The sequence below is a fragment of the Salmo salar genome, chromosome ssa28 (assembly GCF_905237065.1).
Source record: "Salmo salar chromosome ssa28, Ssal_v3.1, whole genome shotgun sequence".
Lineage (NCBI taxonomy): Eukaryota > Metazoa > Chordata > Actinopteri > Salmoniformes > Salmonidae > Salmo > Salmo salar.
In genome coordinates, this window is record NC_059469.1 from 26661256 (window position 1) to 26677814 (window position 16559).

The 16559-nt window shown below is 41.4% G+C and overlaps 1 protein-coding gene across 4 annotated transcripts in view; it reads right to left on the reverse strand.

Moving 5' to 3' along the window:
- LOC106589770 (slit homolog 1 protein) overlaps window positions 1-16559 on the reverse strand; it is a 230758-nt gene that overhangs the window by 98280 nt on the left and 115919 nt on the right. The window lies entirely within an intron of this gene.

The window sequence follows — 16559 nt, forward strand, 5'->3', positions numbered from 1 at the left end:
CGCTCACACTCTCTCCTATAGACCAGTTATAATCACACCCTCACACTCTCTCCTATAGACCAGATATAATCACACTCTCTCCTATAGACCAGATATAATCACACTCTCACACTCTCTCCTATAGACCAGATATAATCACACCCTCACACTCTCTCCTATAGACCAGTTATAATCACACTCTCTCCTATAGACCAGATATAATCACACTCTCTCCTATAGACCAGATATAATCACACCCTCACACTCTCTCCTATAGACCAGTTATAATCACACGCTCACACTCTCTCCTATAGACCAGTTATAATCACACCCTCACACTCTCTCCTATAGACCAGATATAATCACACTCTCTCCTATAGACCAGATATAATCACACTCTCTCCTATAGACCAGATATAATCACACCCTCACACTCTCTCCAATAGACCAGTTATAATCACACCCTCACACTCTCTCCTATAGACCAGATATAATCACACCCTCACACTCTCTCCTATAGACCAGATATAATCACACCGTCACACTCTCTCCTATAGACCAGATATAATCACACTCTCTCCTATAGACCAGATATAATCACACTCTCTCCTATAGACCAGATATAATCACACTCTCTCCTATAGACCAGATATAATCACACTCTCTCCTATAGACCAGATATAATCACACTCTCTCCTATAGACCAGATATAATCACACTCTCTCCTATAGACCAGATATAATCACACTCTCTCCTATAGACCAGATATAATCACACCCTCACACTCTCTCCTATAGACCAGATATAATCACACCCTCACACTCTCTCCTATAGACCAGATATAATCACACTCTCTCCTATAGACCAGATATAATCACACTCTCACCTATAGACCAGATATAATCACACCCTCACACTCTCTCCTATAGACCAGATATAATCACACTCTCTCCTATAGACCAGATATAATCACACTCTCTCCTATAGACCAGATATAATCACACTCTCTCCTATAGACCAGATATAATCACACCCTCACACTCTCTCCTATAGACCAGATATAATCACACCCTCACACTCTCTCCTATAGACCAGATATAATCACACCCTCACACTCTCTCCTATAGACCAGTTATAATCACACTCTCTCCTATAGACAAGATATAATCACACCATCACACTCTCTCCTATAGACCAGTTATAATCACACTCTCTCCTATAGACAAGATATAATCACACCATCACACTCTCTCCTATAGACCAGTTATAATCACACTCTCTCCTATAGACCAGATATAATCACACCCTCACACTCTCTCCTATAGACCGTTTATAATCACACCCTCACACTCTCTCCTATAGACCAGATATAATCACACCATCACACTCTCTCCTATAGACCAGATATAATCACACCCTCTCCTATAGACCAGATATAATCACACTCTCTCCTATAGACCAGATATAATCACACCCTCACACTCTCTCCTATAGACCAGTTATAATCACACCCTCACACTCTCTCCTATAGACCAGATATAATCACACCATCACACTCTCTCCTATAGACCAGTTATAATCACACTCTCTCCTATAGACCAGATATAATCACACCCTCACACACTCTCCTATAGACCAGATATAATCACACTCTCTCCTATAGACCAGATATAATCACACTCTCTCCTATAGACCAGATATAATCACACCCTCACACACTCTCCTATAGACCAGATATAATCACACTCTCTCCTATAGACCAGATAGAATCACACTCTCTCCTATAGACCAGATATAATCACACCCTCACACTCTCTCCTATAGACCAGTTATAATCACACCCTCACACTCTCTCCTATAGACCAGATATAATCACACCATCACACTCTCTCCTATAGACCAGTTATAATCACACTCTCTCCTATAGACCAGATATAATCACACCCTCACACACTCTCCTATAGACCAGATATAATCACACTCTCTCCTATAGACCAGATAGAATCACACTCTCTCCTATAGACCAGATATAATCACACCCTCACACTCTCTCCTATAGACCAGTTATAATCACACCCTCACACTCTCTCCTATAGACCAGTTATAATCACACTCTCTCCTATAGACCAGTTATAATCACACCGTCACACTCTCTCCTATAGACCAGATATAATCACAACCTCACACTCTCTCCTATAGACCAGTTATAATCACACCCTCACACTCTCTCCTATAGACCAGATATAATCACACCCTCACACTCTCTCCTATAGACCAGATATAATCACACCCTCACACTCTCTCCTATAGACCAGATATAATCACACCCTCACACTCTCTCCTATAGACCAGTTATAATCACACCCTCACACTCTCTCCTATAGACCAGATATAATCACACTCTCTCCTATAGACCAGATATAATCACACTCTCTCCTATAGACCAGTTATAATCACACCATCACACTCTCTCCTATAGACCAGATATAATCACACCCTCACACTCTCTCCTATAGACCAGTTATAATCACACCATCACACTCTCTCCTATAGACCAGATATAATCACACCCTCACACTCTCTCCTATAGACCAGATATAATCACACTCTCTCCTATAGACCAGATATAATCACACCATCACACTCTCTCCTATAGACCAGATATAATCACACCCTCACACTCTCTCCTATAGACCAGATATAATCACACTCTCTCCTATAGACCAGATATAATCACACCCTCACACTCTCTCCTATAGACCAGTTATAATCACACCGTCACACTCTCTCCTATAGACCAGATATAATCACACCCTCACACTCTCTCCTATAGACCAGTTATAATCACACCCTCACACTCTCTCCTATAGACCAGATATAATCACACCCTCACACTCTCTCCTATAGACCAGTTATAATCACACCCTCACACTCTCTCCTATAGACCAGATATAATCACACTCTCTCCTATAGACCAGTTATAATCACACTCTCTCCTATAGACCAGTTATAATCACACTCTCACACTCTCTCCTATAGACCAGATATAATCACACCCTCACACTCTCTCCTATAGACCAGATATAATCACACCATCACACTCTCTCCTATAGACCAGATATAATCACACTCTCACACTCTCTCCTATAGACCAGATATAATCACACTCTCTCCTATAGACCAGTTATAATCACACCGTCACACTCTCTCCTATAGACCAGATATAATCACACCCTCACACTATCTCCTATAGACCAGATATAATCACACCATCACACTCTCTCCTATAGACCAGATATAATCACACCCTCACACTCTCTCCTATAGACCAGATATAATCACACCCTCACACTCTCTCCTATAGAACAGTTATAATCACACCCTCACACCCTCTCCTATAGACCAGATATAATCACACTCTCTCCTATAGACCAGATATAATCACACCCTCACACTCTCTCCTATAGACCAGATATAATCACACCCTCACACTCTCTCCTATAGACCAGATATAATCACACTCTCTCCTATAGACCAGATATAATCACACTCTCTCCTATAGACCAGTTATAATCACACCCTCACACTCTCTCCTATAGACCAGATATAATCATACCCTCACACTCTCTCCTATAGACCAGATATAATCATACCCTCACACTCTCTCCTATAGACCAGATATAATCACACCCTCACACTCTCTCCTATAGACCAGATATAATCACACTCTCTCCTATAGACCAGATATAATCACACTCTCTCCTATAGACCAGATATAATCACACCCTCACACTCTCTCCTATAGACGAGATATAATCACACTCTCTCCTATAGACCAGATATAATCACACCCTCACACTCTCTCCTATAGACCAGATATAATCACACTCTCTCCTATAGACCAGATATAATCACACCCTCACACTCTCTCCTATAGACCAGATATAATCACACCCTCACACTCTCTCCTATACACCAGTTATAATCACACCCTCACACTCTCTCCTATAGACCAGATATAATCACACCCTCACACTCTCTCCTATAGACCAGATATAATCATACCCTCACACTCTCTCCTATAGACCAGATATAATCATACCCTCACACTCTCTCCTATAGACCAGATATAATCACACCCTCACACTCTCTCCAATAGACCAGTTATAATCACACTCTCTCCTATAGACCAGATATAATCACACTCTCTCCTATAGACCAGATATAATCACACCCTCACACTCTCTCCTATAGACCAGATATAATCACACCCTCACACTCTCTCCTATAGACCAGATATAATCACACTCTCTCCTATAGACCAGTTATAATCACACTCTCTCCTATAGACCAGTTATAATCACACTCTCTCCTATAGACCAGATATAATCACACTCTCTCCTATAGACCAGTTATAATCACACCCTCACACTCTCTCCTATAGACCAGATATAATCACACTCTCTCCTATAGACCAGATATAATCACACCCTCACACTCTCTCCTATAGACCAGATATAATCACACCCTCACACCCTCTCCTATAGACCAGATATAATCACACCCTCTCCTATAGACCAGATATAATCACACCCTCACATTCTCTCCTATAGACCCGATATAATCACACCCTCACACTCTCTCCTATAGACCAGATATAATCACACTCTCACACTCTCTCCTATAGACCAGATATAATCACACTCTCTCCTATAGACCAGATATAATCACACCCTCACACTCTCTCCTATAGACCATATATAATCACACTCTCTCCTATAGACCAGATATAATCACACCCTCTCCTATAGACCAGATATAATCACACCCTCACATTCTCTCCTATAGACCCGATATAATCACACCCTCACACTCTCTCCTATAGACCAGATATAATCACACTCTCACACTCTCTCCTATATACCAGATATAATCACACCCTCACACTCTCTCCTATAGACCAGATATAATCACACTCTCACACTCTCTCCTATAGACCAGGCATAATCACACCCTCACACCCTCTCCTATAGACCAGATATAATCACACTCTCTCCTATAGACCAGATATAATCACACTCTCTCCTATAGACCAGATATAATCACACTCTCTCCTATAGACCAGTTATAATCACACTCTCACACTCTCTCCTATAGACCAGATATAATCACACTCTCTCCTATAGACCAGTTATAATCACACCCTCACACTCTCTCCTATAGACCAGATATAATCACACTCTCTCCTATAGACCAGATATAATCACACTCTCTCCTATAGACCAGTTATAATCACACTCTCTCCTATAGACCAGTTATAATCACACCCTCACACTCTCTCCTATAGACCAGATATAATCACACCCTCACACTCTCTCCTATATACCAGATATAATCACACCCTCACACTCTCTCTTATAGACCAGATATAATCACACCCTCACACTCTCTCCTATAGACCAGTTATAATCACACCCTCACACTCTCTCCTATAGACCAGTTATAATCACACTCTCTCCTATAGACCAGATATAATCACACCCTCACACTCTCTCCTATAGACCAGATATAATCACACCCTCACACTCTCTCCTATAGACCAGATATAATCACACTCTCTCCTATAGACCAGATATAATCACACCCTCACACTCTCTCCTATAGACCAGATATAATCACACTCTCTCCTATAGACCAGATATAATCACACTCTCTCCTATAGACCAGATATAATCACACCCTCACACTCTCTCCTATAGACCAGATATAATCACACCCTCACACTCTCTCCTATAGACCAGATATAATCACACCCTCACACTCTCTCCTATAGACCAGATATAATCACACTCTCTCCTATAGACCAGATATAATCACACTCTCTCCTATAGACCAGATATAATCACACCCTCACACTCTCTCCTATAGACCAGATATAATCACACCCTCACACTCTCTCCTATAGACCAGATATAATCACACTCTCTCCTATAGACCAGATATAATCACACCATCACACTCTCTCCTATAGACCAGTTATAATCACACCCTCACACTCTCTCCTATAGACCAGATATAATCACACTCTCTCCTATAGACCAGATATAATCACACCCTCACACTCTCTCCTATAGACCAGTTATAATCACACCCTCACACTCTCTCCTATAGACCAGATATAATCACACCCTCACACTCTCTCCTATAGACCAGATATAATCACACCATCACACTCTCTCCTATAGTCCAGATATAATCACACCCTCACACTCTCTCCTATAGACCAGTTATAATCACACCCTCACACTCTCTCCTATAGACTAGATATAATCACACTCTCTCCTATAGACCAGTTATAATCACACCCTCACACTCTCTCCTATAGACCCGATATAATCACACCCTCACACTCTCTCCTATAGACCAGATATAATCACACTCTCTCCTATAGACCAGATATAATCACACTCTCACACTCTCTCCTATAGACCAGTTATAATCACACTCTCTCCTATAGACCAGATATAATCACACCCTCACACTCTCTCCTATAGACCAGATATAATCACACTCTCACACTCTCTCCTATAGACCAGATATAATCACACCCTCACACTCTCTCCTATAGACCAGTTATAATCACACTCTCTCCTATAGACCAGATATAATCACACTCTCTCCTATAGACCAGATATAATCACACCCTCACACTCTCTCCTATAGACCAGTTATAATCACACTCTCTCCTATAGACCAGTTATAATCACACTCTCTCCTATGGACCAGATATAATCACACCCTCACACTCTCTCCTATAGACCAGATATAATCACACTCTCTCCTATAGACCAGATATAATCACACTCTCTCCTATAGACCAGATATAATCACACCCTCACACTCTCTCCTATAGACCAGATATAATCACACCCTCACACTCTCTCCTATACACCAGTTATAATCACACCCTCACACTCTCTCCTATAGACCAGATATAATCACACCCTCACACTCTCTCCTATAGACCAGATATAATCATACCCTCACACTCTCTCCTATAGACCAGATATAATCATACCCTCACACTCTCTCCTATAGACCAGATATAATCACACCCTCACACTCTCTCCAATAGACCAGTTATAATCACACTCTCTCCTATAGACCAGATATAATCACACTCTCTCCTATAGACCAGATATAATCACACCCTCACACTCTCTCCTATAGACCAGATATAATCACACCCTCACACTCTCTCCTATAGACCAGATATAATCACACTCTCTCCTATAGACCAGTTATAATCACACTCTCTCCTATAGACCAGTTATAATCACACTCTCTCCTATAGACCAGATATAATCACACTCTCTCCTATAGACCAGTTATAATCACACACTCACACTCTCTCCTATAGACCAGATATAATCACACTCTCTCCTATAGACCAGATATAATCACACCCTCACACTCTCTCCTATAGACCAGATATAATCACACCCTCACACCCTCTCCTATAGACCAGATATAATCACACCCTCTCCTATAGACCAGATATAATCACACCCTCACATTCTCTCCTATAGACCCGATATAATCACACCCTCACACTCTCTCCTATAGACCAGATATAATCACACTCTCACACTCTCTCCTATAGACCAGATATAATCACACTCTCTCCTATAGACCAGATATAATCACACCCTCACACTCTCTCCTATAGACCATATATAATCACACTCTCTCCTATAGACCAGATATAATCACACCCTCTCCTATAGACCAGATATAATCACACCCTCACATTCTCTCCTATAGACCCGATATAATCACACCCTCACACTCTCTCCTATAGACCAGATATAATCACACTCTCACACTCTCTCCTATATACCAGATATAATCACACCCTCACACTCTCTCCTATAGACCAGATATAATCACACTCTCACACTCTCTCCTATAGACCAGGCATAATCACACCCTCACACCCTCTCCTATAGACCAGATATAATCACACTCTCTCCTATAGACCAGATATAATCACACTCTCTCCTATAGACCAGATATAATCACACTCTCTCCTATAGACCAGTTATAATCACACTCTCACACTCTCTCCTATAGACCAGATATAATCACACTCTCTCCTATAGACCAGTTATAATCACACCCTCACACTCTCTCCTATAGACCAGATATAATCACACTCTCTCCTATAGACCAGATATAATCACACTCTCTCCTATAGACCAGTTATAATCACACTCTCACACTCTCTCCTATAGACCAGATATAATCACACTCTCTCCTATAGACCAGTTATAATCACACCCTCACACTCTCTCCTATAGACCAGATATAATCACACCCTCACACTCTCTCCTATATACCAGATATAATCACACCCTCACACTCTCTCTTATAGACCAGATATAATCACACCCTCACACTCTCTCCTATAGACCAGTTATAATCACACCCTCACACTCTCTCCTATAGACCAGTTATAATCACACTCTCTCCTATAGACCAGATATAATCACACCCTCACACTCTCTCCTATAGACCAGATATAATCACACCCTCACACTCTCTCCTATAGACCAGATATAATCACACTCTCTCCTATAGACCAGATATAATCACACCCTCACACTCTCTCCTATAGACCAGATATAATCACACTCTCTCCTATAGACCAGATATAATCACACTCTCTCCTATAGACCAGATATAATCACACCCTCACACTCTCTCCTATAGACCAGATATAATCACACCCTCACACTCTCTCCTATAGACCAGATATAATCACACCCTCACACTCTCTCCTATAGACCAGATATAATCACACTCTCTCCTATAGACCAGATATAATCACACTCTCTCCTATAGACCAGATATAATCACACCCTCACACTCTCTCCTATAGACCAGATATAATCACACCCTCACACTCTCTCCTATAGACCAGATATAATCACACTCTCTCCTATAGACCAGATATAATCACACCATCACACTCTCTCCTATAGACCAGTTATAATCACACCCTCACACTCTCTCCTATAGACCAGATATAATCACACTCTCTCCTATAGACCAGATATAATCACACCCTCACACTCTCTCCTATAGACCAGTTATAATCACACCCTCACACTCTCTCCTATAGACCAGATATAATCACACCCTCACACTCTCTCCTATAGACCAGTTATAATCACACCCTCACACTCTCTCCTATAGACCCGATATAATCACACCCTCACACTCTCTCCTATAGACCAGATATAATCACACTCTCTCCTATAGACCAGTTATAATCACACTCTCTCCTATAGACCAGATATAATCACACCATCACACTCTCTCCTATAGACCAGATATAATCACACCCTCACACTCTCTCCTATAGACCAGATATAATCACACCCTCACACTCTCTCCTATAGACCAGATATAATCACACTCTCTCCTATAGACCAGATATAATCACACCCTCACACTCTCTCCTATAGACCAGTTATAATCACACTCTCTCCTATAGACCAGATATAATCACACACTCACACCCTCTCCTATAGACCAGATATAATCACACCCTCACACTCTCTCCTATAGACCAGATATAATCACACCCTCACACTCTCTCCTATAGACCAGATATAATCACACCCTCACACTCTCTCCTATAGACCAGATATAATCATACCCTCACACTCTCTCCTATAGACCAGTTATAATCACACTCTCTCATATAGACCAGATATAATCACACTCTCTCCTATAGACCAGTTATAATCACACACTCACACTCTCTCCTATAGACCAGATATAATCACACCCTCTCCTATAGACCAGTTATAATCACACACTCACACTCTCTCCTATAGACCAGATATAATCACACTCTCTCCTATAGACCAGTTGTAATCACACTCTCTCCTATAGACCAGATATAATCACACTCTCTCCTATAGACCAGATATAATCACACCCTCACACTCTCTCCTATAGACCAGATATAATCACACCATCACACTCTCTCCTATAGACCAGTTATAATCACACCCTCACACTCTCTCCTATAGACCAGTTATAATCACACTCTCTCCTATAGACCAGTTATAATCACACTCTCTCCTATAGACCAGTTATAATCACACCCTCACACTCTCTCCTATAGACCAGTTATAATCACACTCTCTCCTATAGACCAGTTATAATCACACCCTCACACTCTCTCCTATAGACCAGATATAATCACACCCTCACACTCTCTCCTATAGACCAGATATAATCACACCCTCACACTCTCTCCTATAGACCAGATATAATCACACCCTCACACTCTCTCCTATAGACCAGATATAATCACACTCTCTCCTATAGACCAGATATAATCACACCCTCACATTCTCTCCTCTAGACCAGTTATAATCACACCCTCACACTCTCTCCTATAGACCAGATATAATCACACCCTCACACTCTCTCCTATAGACCAGATATAATCACACTCTCTCCTATAGACCAGATATAATCACACTCTCTCCTATAGACCAGATATAATCACACCCTCACACTCTCTCCTATAGACCAGATATAATCACACTCTCTCCTATAGACCAGTTATAATCACACCCTCACACTCTCTCCTATAGACCAGATATAATCACACCCTCACACTCTCTCCTATAGACCAGATATAATCACACCCTCACACTCTCTCCTATAGACCAGATATAATCACACCCTCACACTCTCTCCTATAGACCAGATATAATCACACCCTCACACTCTCTCCTATAGACCAGATATAATCACACCCTCACACTCTCTCCTATAGACCAGTTATAATCACACCCTCACACTCTCTCCTATAGACCAGATATAATCACACCGTCACACTCTCTCCTATAGACCAGATATAATCACACCCTCACACTCTCTCCTATAGACCAGATATAATCACACCGTCACACTCTCTCCTATAGACCAGATATAATCACACCCTCACACTCTCTCCTATAGACCAGATATAATCACACTCTCTCCTATAGACCAGATATAATCACACTCTCTCCTATAGACCAGATATAATCACACCCTCAAACTCTCTCCTATAGACCAGATATAATCACACTCTCTCCTATAGACCAGATATAATCACACCCTCACACTCTCTCCTATAGACCAGTTATAATCACACCCTCACACTCTCTCCTATAGACCAGTTATAATCACACCCTCTCCTATAGACCAGATATAATCACACCCTCACACTCTCTCCTATAGACCAGATATAATCACACCCTCACACTCTCTCCTATAGACCAGTTATAATCACACTCTCTCCTATAGACCAGATATAATCACACTCTCTCCTATAGACCAGATATAATCACACTCTCTCCTATAGACCAGATATAATCACACTCTCTCCTATAGACCAGATATAATCACACTCTCTCCTATAGACCAGTTATAATCACACCCTCACACTCTCTCCTATAGACCAGTTATAATCACACTCTCTCCTATAGACCAGATATAATCACACCCTCACACTCTCTCCTATAGACCAGTTATAATCACACTCTCTCCTATAGACCAGATATAATCACACTCTCTCCTATAGACCAGATATAATCACACCCTCACACTCTCTCCTATAGACCAGATATAATCACACCCTCACACTCTCTCCTATAGACCAGATATAATCACACCCTCACACTCTCTCCTATAGACCAGATATAATCACACCCTCACACTCTCTCCTATAGACCAGATATAATCACACCCTCACACTCTCTCCTATAGACCAGATATAATCACACCCTCACACTCTCTCCTATAGACCAGATATAATCACACCCTCACACTCTCTCCTATAGACCAGTTATAATCACACTCTCTCCTATAGACCAGATATAATCACACTCTCTCCTATAGACCAGATATAATCACACCCTCACACCCTCTCCTATAGACCAGATATAATCACACCCTCACACTCTCTCCTATAGACCAGATATAATCACACTCTCTCCTATAGACCAGTTATAATCACACTCTCTCCTATAGACCAGATATAATCACACTCTCTCCTATAGACCAGATATAATCACACCCTCACACTCTCTCCTATAGACCAGATATAATCACACCCTCACACTCTCTCCTATAGACCAGATATAATCACACTCTCTCCTATAGACCAGATATAATCACACTCTCTCCTATAGACCAGATATAATCACACCCTCACACCCTCTCCTATAGACCAGATATAATCACACTCTCTCCTATAGACCAGATATAATCACACCCTCACACTCTCTCCTATAGACCAGATATAATCACACCCTCACACTCTCTCCTATAGACCAGATATAATCACACCCTCACACTCTCTCCTATAGACCAGTTATAATCACACCCTCACACTCTCTCCTATAGACCCGATATAATCACACCCTCACACTCTCTCCTATAGACCAGATATAATCACACTCTCTCCTATAGACCAGTTATAATCACACTCTCTCCTATAGACCAGATATAATCACACCATCACACTCTCTCCTATAGACCAGATATAATCACACCCTCACACTCTCTCCTATAGACCAGATATAATCACACCCCTCACACTCTCTCCTATAGACCAGATATAATCACACTCTCTCCTATAGACCAGATATAATCACACCCTCACACTCTCTCCTATAGACCAGTTATAATCACACTCTCTCCTATAGACCAGATATAATCACACACTCACACCCTCTCCTATAGACCAGATATAATCACACCCTCACACTCTCTCCTATAGACCAGATATAATCACACCCTCACACTCTCTCCTATAGACCAGATATAATCACACCCTCACACTCTCTCCTATAGACCAGATATAATCATACCCTCACACTCTCTCCTATAGACCAGTTATAATCACACTCTCTCATATAGACCAGATATAATCACACTCTCTCCTATAGACCAGTTATAATCACACACTCACACTCTCTCCTATAGACCAGATATAATCACACCCTCTCCTATAGACCAGTTATAATCACACACTCACACTCTCTCCTATAGACCAGATATAATCACACTCTCTCCTATAGACCAGTTGTAATCACACTCTCTCCTATAGACCAGATATAATCACACTCTCTCCTATAGACCAGATATAATCACACCCTCACACTCTCTCCTATAGACCAGATATAATCACACCATCACACTCTCTCCTATAGACCAGTTATAATCACACCCTCACACTCTCTCCTATAGACCAGTTATAATCACACTCTCTCCTATAGACCAGTTATAATCACACTCTCTCCTATAGACCAGTTATAATCACACCCTCACACTCTCTCCTATAGACCAGTTATAATCACACTCTCTCCTATAGACCAGTTATAATCACACCCTCACACTCTCTCCTATAGACCAGATATAATCACACCCTCACACTCTCTCCTATAGACCAGATATAATCACACCCTCACACTCTCTCCTATAGACCAGATATAATCACACCCTCACACTCTCTCCTATAGACCAGATATAATCACACTCTCTCCTATAGACCAGATATAATCACACCCTCACATTCTCTCCTCTAGACCAGTTATAATCACACCCTCACACTCTCTCCTATAGACCAGATATAATCACACCCTCACACTCTCTCCTATAGACCAGATATAATCACACTCTCTCCTATAGACCAGATATAATCACACTCTCTCCTATAGACCAGATATAATCACACCCTCACACTCTCTCCTATAGACCAGATATAATCACACTCTCTCCTATAGACCAGTTATAATCACACCCTCACACTCTCTCCTATAGACCAGATATAATCACACCCCTCACACTCTCTCCTATAGACCAGATATAATCACACCCTCACACTCTCTCCTATAGACCAGATATAATCACACCCTCACACTCTCTCCTATAGACCAGATATAATCACACCCTCACACTCTCTCCTATAGACCAGATATAATCACACCCTCACACTCTCTCCTATAGACCAGTTATAATCACACCCTCACACTCTCTCCTATAGACCAGATATAATCACACCGTCACACTCTCTCCTATAGACCAGATATAATCACACCCTCACACTCTCTCCTATAGACCAGATATAATCACACCGTCACACTCTCTCCTATAGACCAGATATAATCACACCCTCACACTCTCTCCTATAGACCAGATATAATCACACTCTCTCCTATAGACCAGATATAATCACACTCTCTCCTATAGACCAGATATAATCACACCCTCACACTCTCTCCTATAGACCAGATATAATCACACTCTCTCCTATAGACCAGATATAATCACACCCTCACACTCTCTCCTATAGACCAGTTATAATCACACCCTCACACTCTCTCCTATAGACCAGTTATAATCACACCCTCTCCTATAGACCAGATATAATCACACCCTCACACTCTCTCCTATAGACCAGATATAATCACACCCTCACACTCTCTCCTATAGACCAGTTATAATCACACTCTCTCCTATAGACCAGATATAATCACACTCTCTCCTATAGACCAGATATAATCACACTCTCTCCTATAGACCAGATATAATCACACTCTCTCCTATAGACCAGATATAATCACACTCTCTCCTATAGACCAGTTATAATCACACCCTCACACTCTCTCCTATAGACCAGTTATAATCACACTCTCTCCTATAGACCAGATATAATCACACCCTCACACTCTCTCCTATAGACCAGTTATAATCACACTCTCTCCTATAGACCAGATATAATCACACTCTCTCCTATAGACCAGATATAATCACACCCTCACACTCTCTCCTATAGACCAGATATAATCACACCCTCACACTCTCTCCTATAGACCAGATATAATCACACCCTCACACTCTCTCCTATAGACCAGATATAATCACACCCTCACACTCTCTCCTATAGACCAGATATAATCACACCCTCACACTCTCTCCTATAGACCAGATATAATCACACCCTCACACTCTCTCCTATAGACCAGATATAATCACACCCTCACACTCTCTCCTATAGACCAGTTATAATCACACTCTCTCCTATAGACCAGATATAATCACACTCTCTCCTATAGACCAGATATAATCACACCCTCACACCCTCTCCTATAGACCAGATATAATCACACCCTCACACTCTCTCCTATAGACCAGATATAATCACACTCTCTCCTATAGACCAGTTATAATCACACTCTCTCCTATAGACCAGATATAATCACACTCTCTCCTATAGACCAGATATAATCACACCCTCACACTCTCTCCTATAGACCAGATATAATCACACCCTCACACTCTCTCCTATAGACCAGATATAATCACACTCTCTCCTATAGACCAGATATAATCACACTCTCTCCTATAGACCAGATATAATCACACCCTCACACCCTCTCCTATAGACCAGATATAATCACACTCTCTCCTATAGACCAGATATAATCACACCCTCACACTCTCTCCTATAGACCAGATATAATCACACCCTCACACTCTCTCCTATAGACCAGTTATAATCACACCCTCACACTCTCTCCTATAGACCAGATATAATCACACCCTCACACTCTCTCCTATAGACCAGTTATAATCACACTCTCTCCTATAGACCAGTTATAATCACACTCTCTCCTATAGACCAGTTATAATCACACCCTCACACTCTCTCCTATAGACCAGATATAATCACACCATCACACTCTCTCCTATAGACCAGATATAATCACACCCTCACACTCTCTCCTATAGACCAGTTATAATCACACTCTCTCCTATAGACCAGTTATAATCACACCCTCACACTCTCTCCTATAGACCAGTTATAATCACACTCTCTCCTATAGACCAGATAGAATCACACTCTCTCCTATAGACCAGATATAATCACACTCTCTCCTATAGACCAGATATAATCACACCCTCACACTCTCTCCTCAGAGGGCTGATATAATCACTGATACGGAGTACAGTCAATGTGGGTAAGTGGACAGTGAGCTAGTCATCTTTCCTCATAGACTTTAGGGGAAGGAGCCAGACTGTGCTGACACTTTATCTACTGTGATAGCACCATCAATCAGAGTGTGTGTGTGTGTGTGTGTGTGTGTGTGTGTGTGTGTGTGTGTGTGTGTGTGTGTGTGTGTGTGTGTGTGTGTGTGTGTGTGTGTGTGTGTGTGTGTGTGTGTGATGATTTCCAGTGATAGCAGTATAAATCACAGCTCCATCTGTGAACAGCTAACCCACTCCATCACTGTGATATACTGATCTACTGTCCCTAGAGCCACCTAACTGCCTGGGGCTAGGCTTATTAACATACGCAGAGGTGATAGACAGAGAGGCCCAATACCACGTCTGTGTATGTCTGTGTGTGTGTCAGTGTACATATGTGTATTACACTGATCTGTTACTATCGGGACATGAAGACAAAAACAGGATTTTATTAACATGTTCTTCCTTTGTCTTGG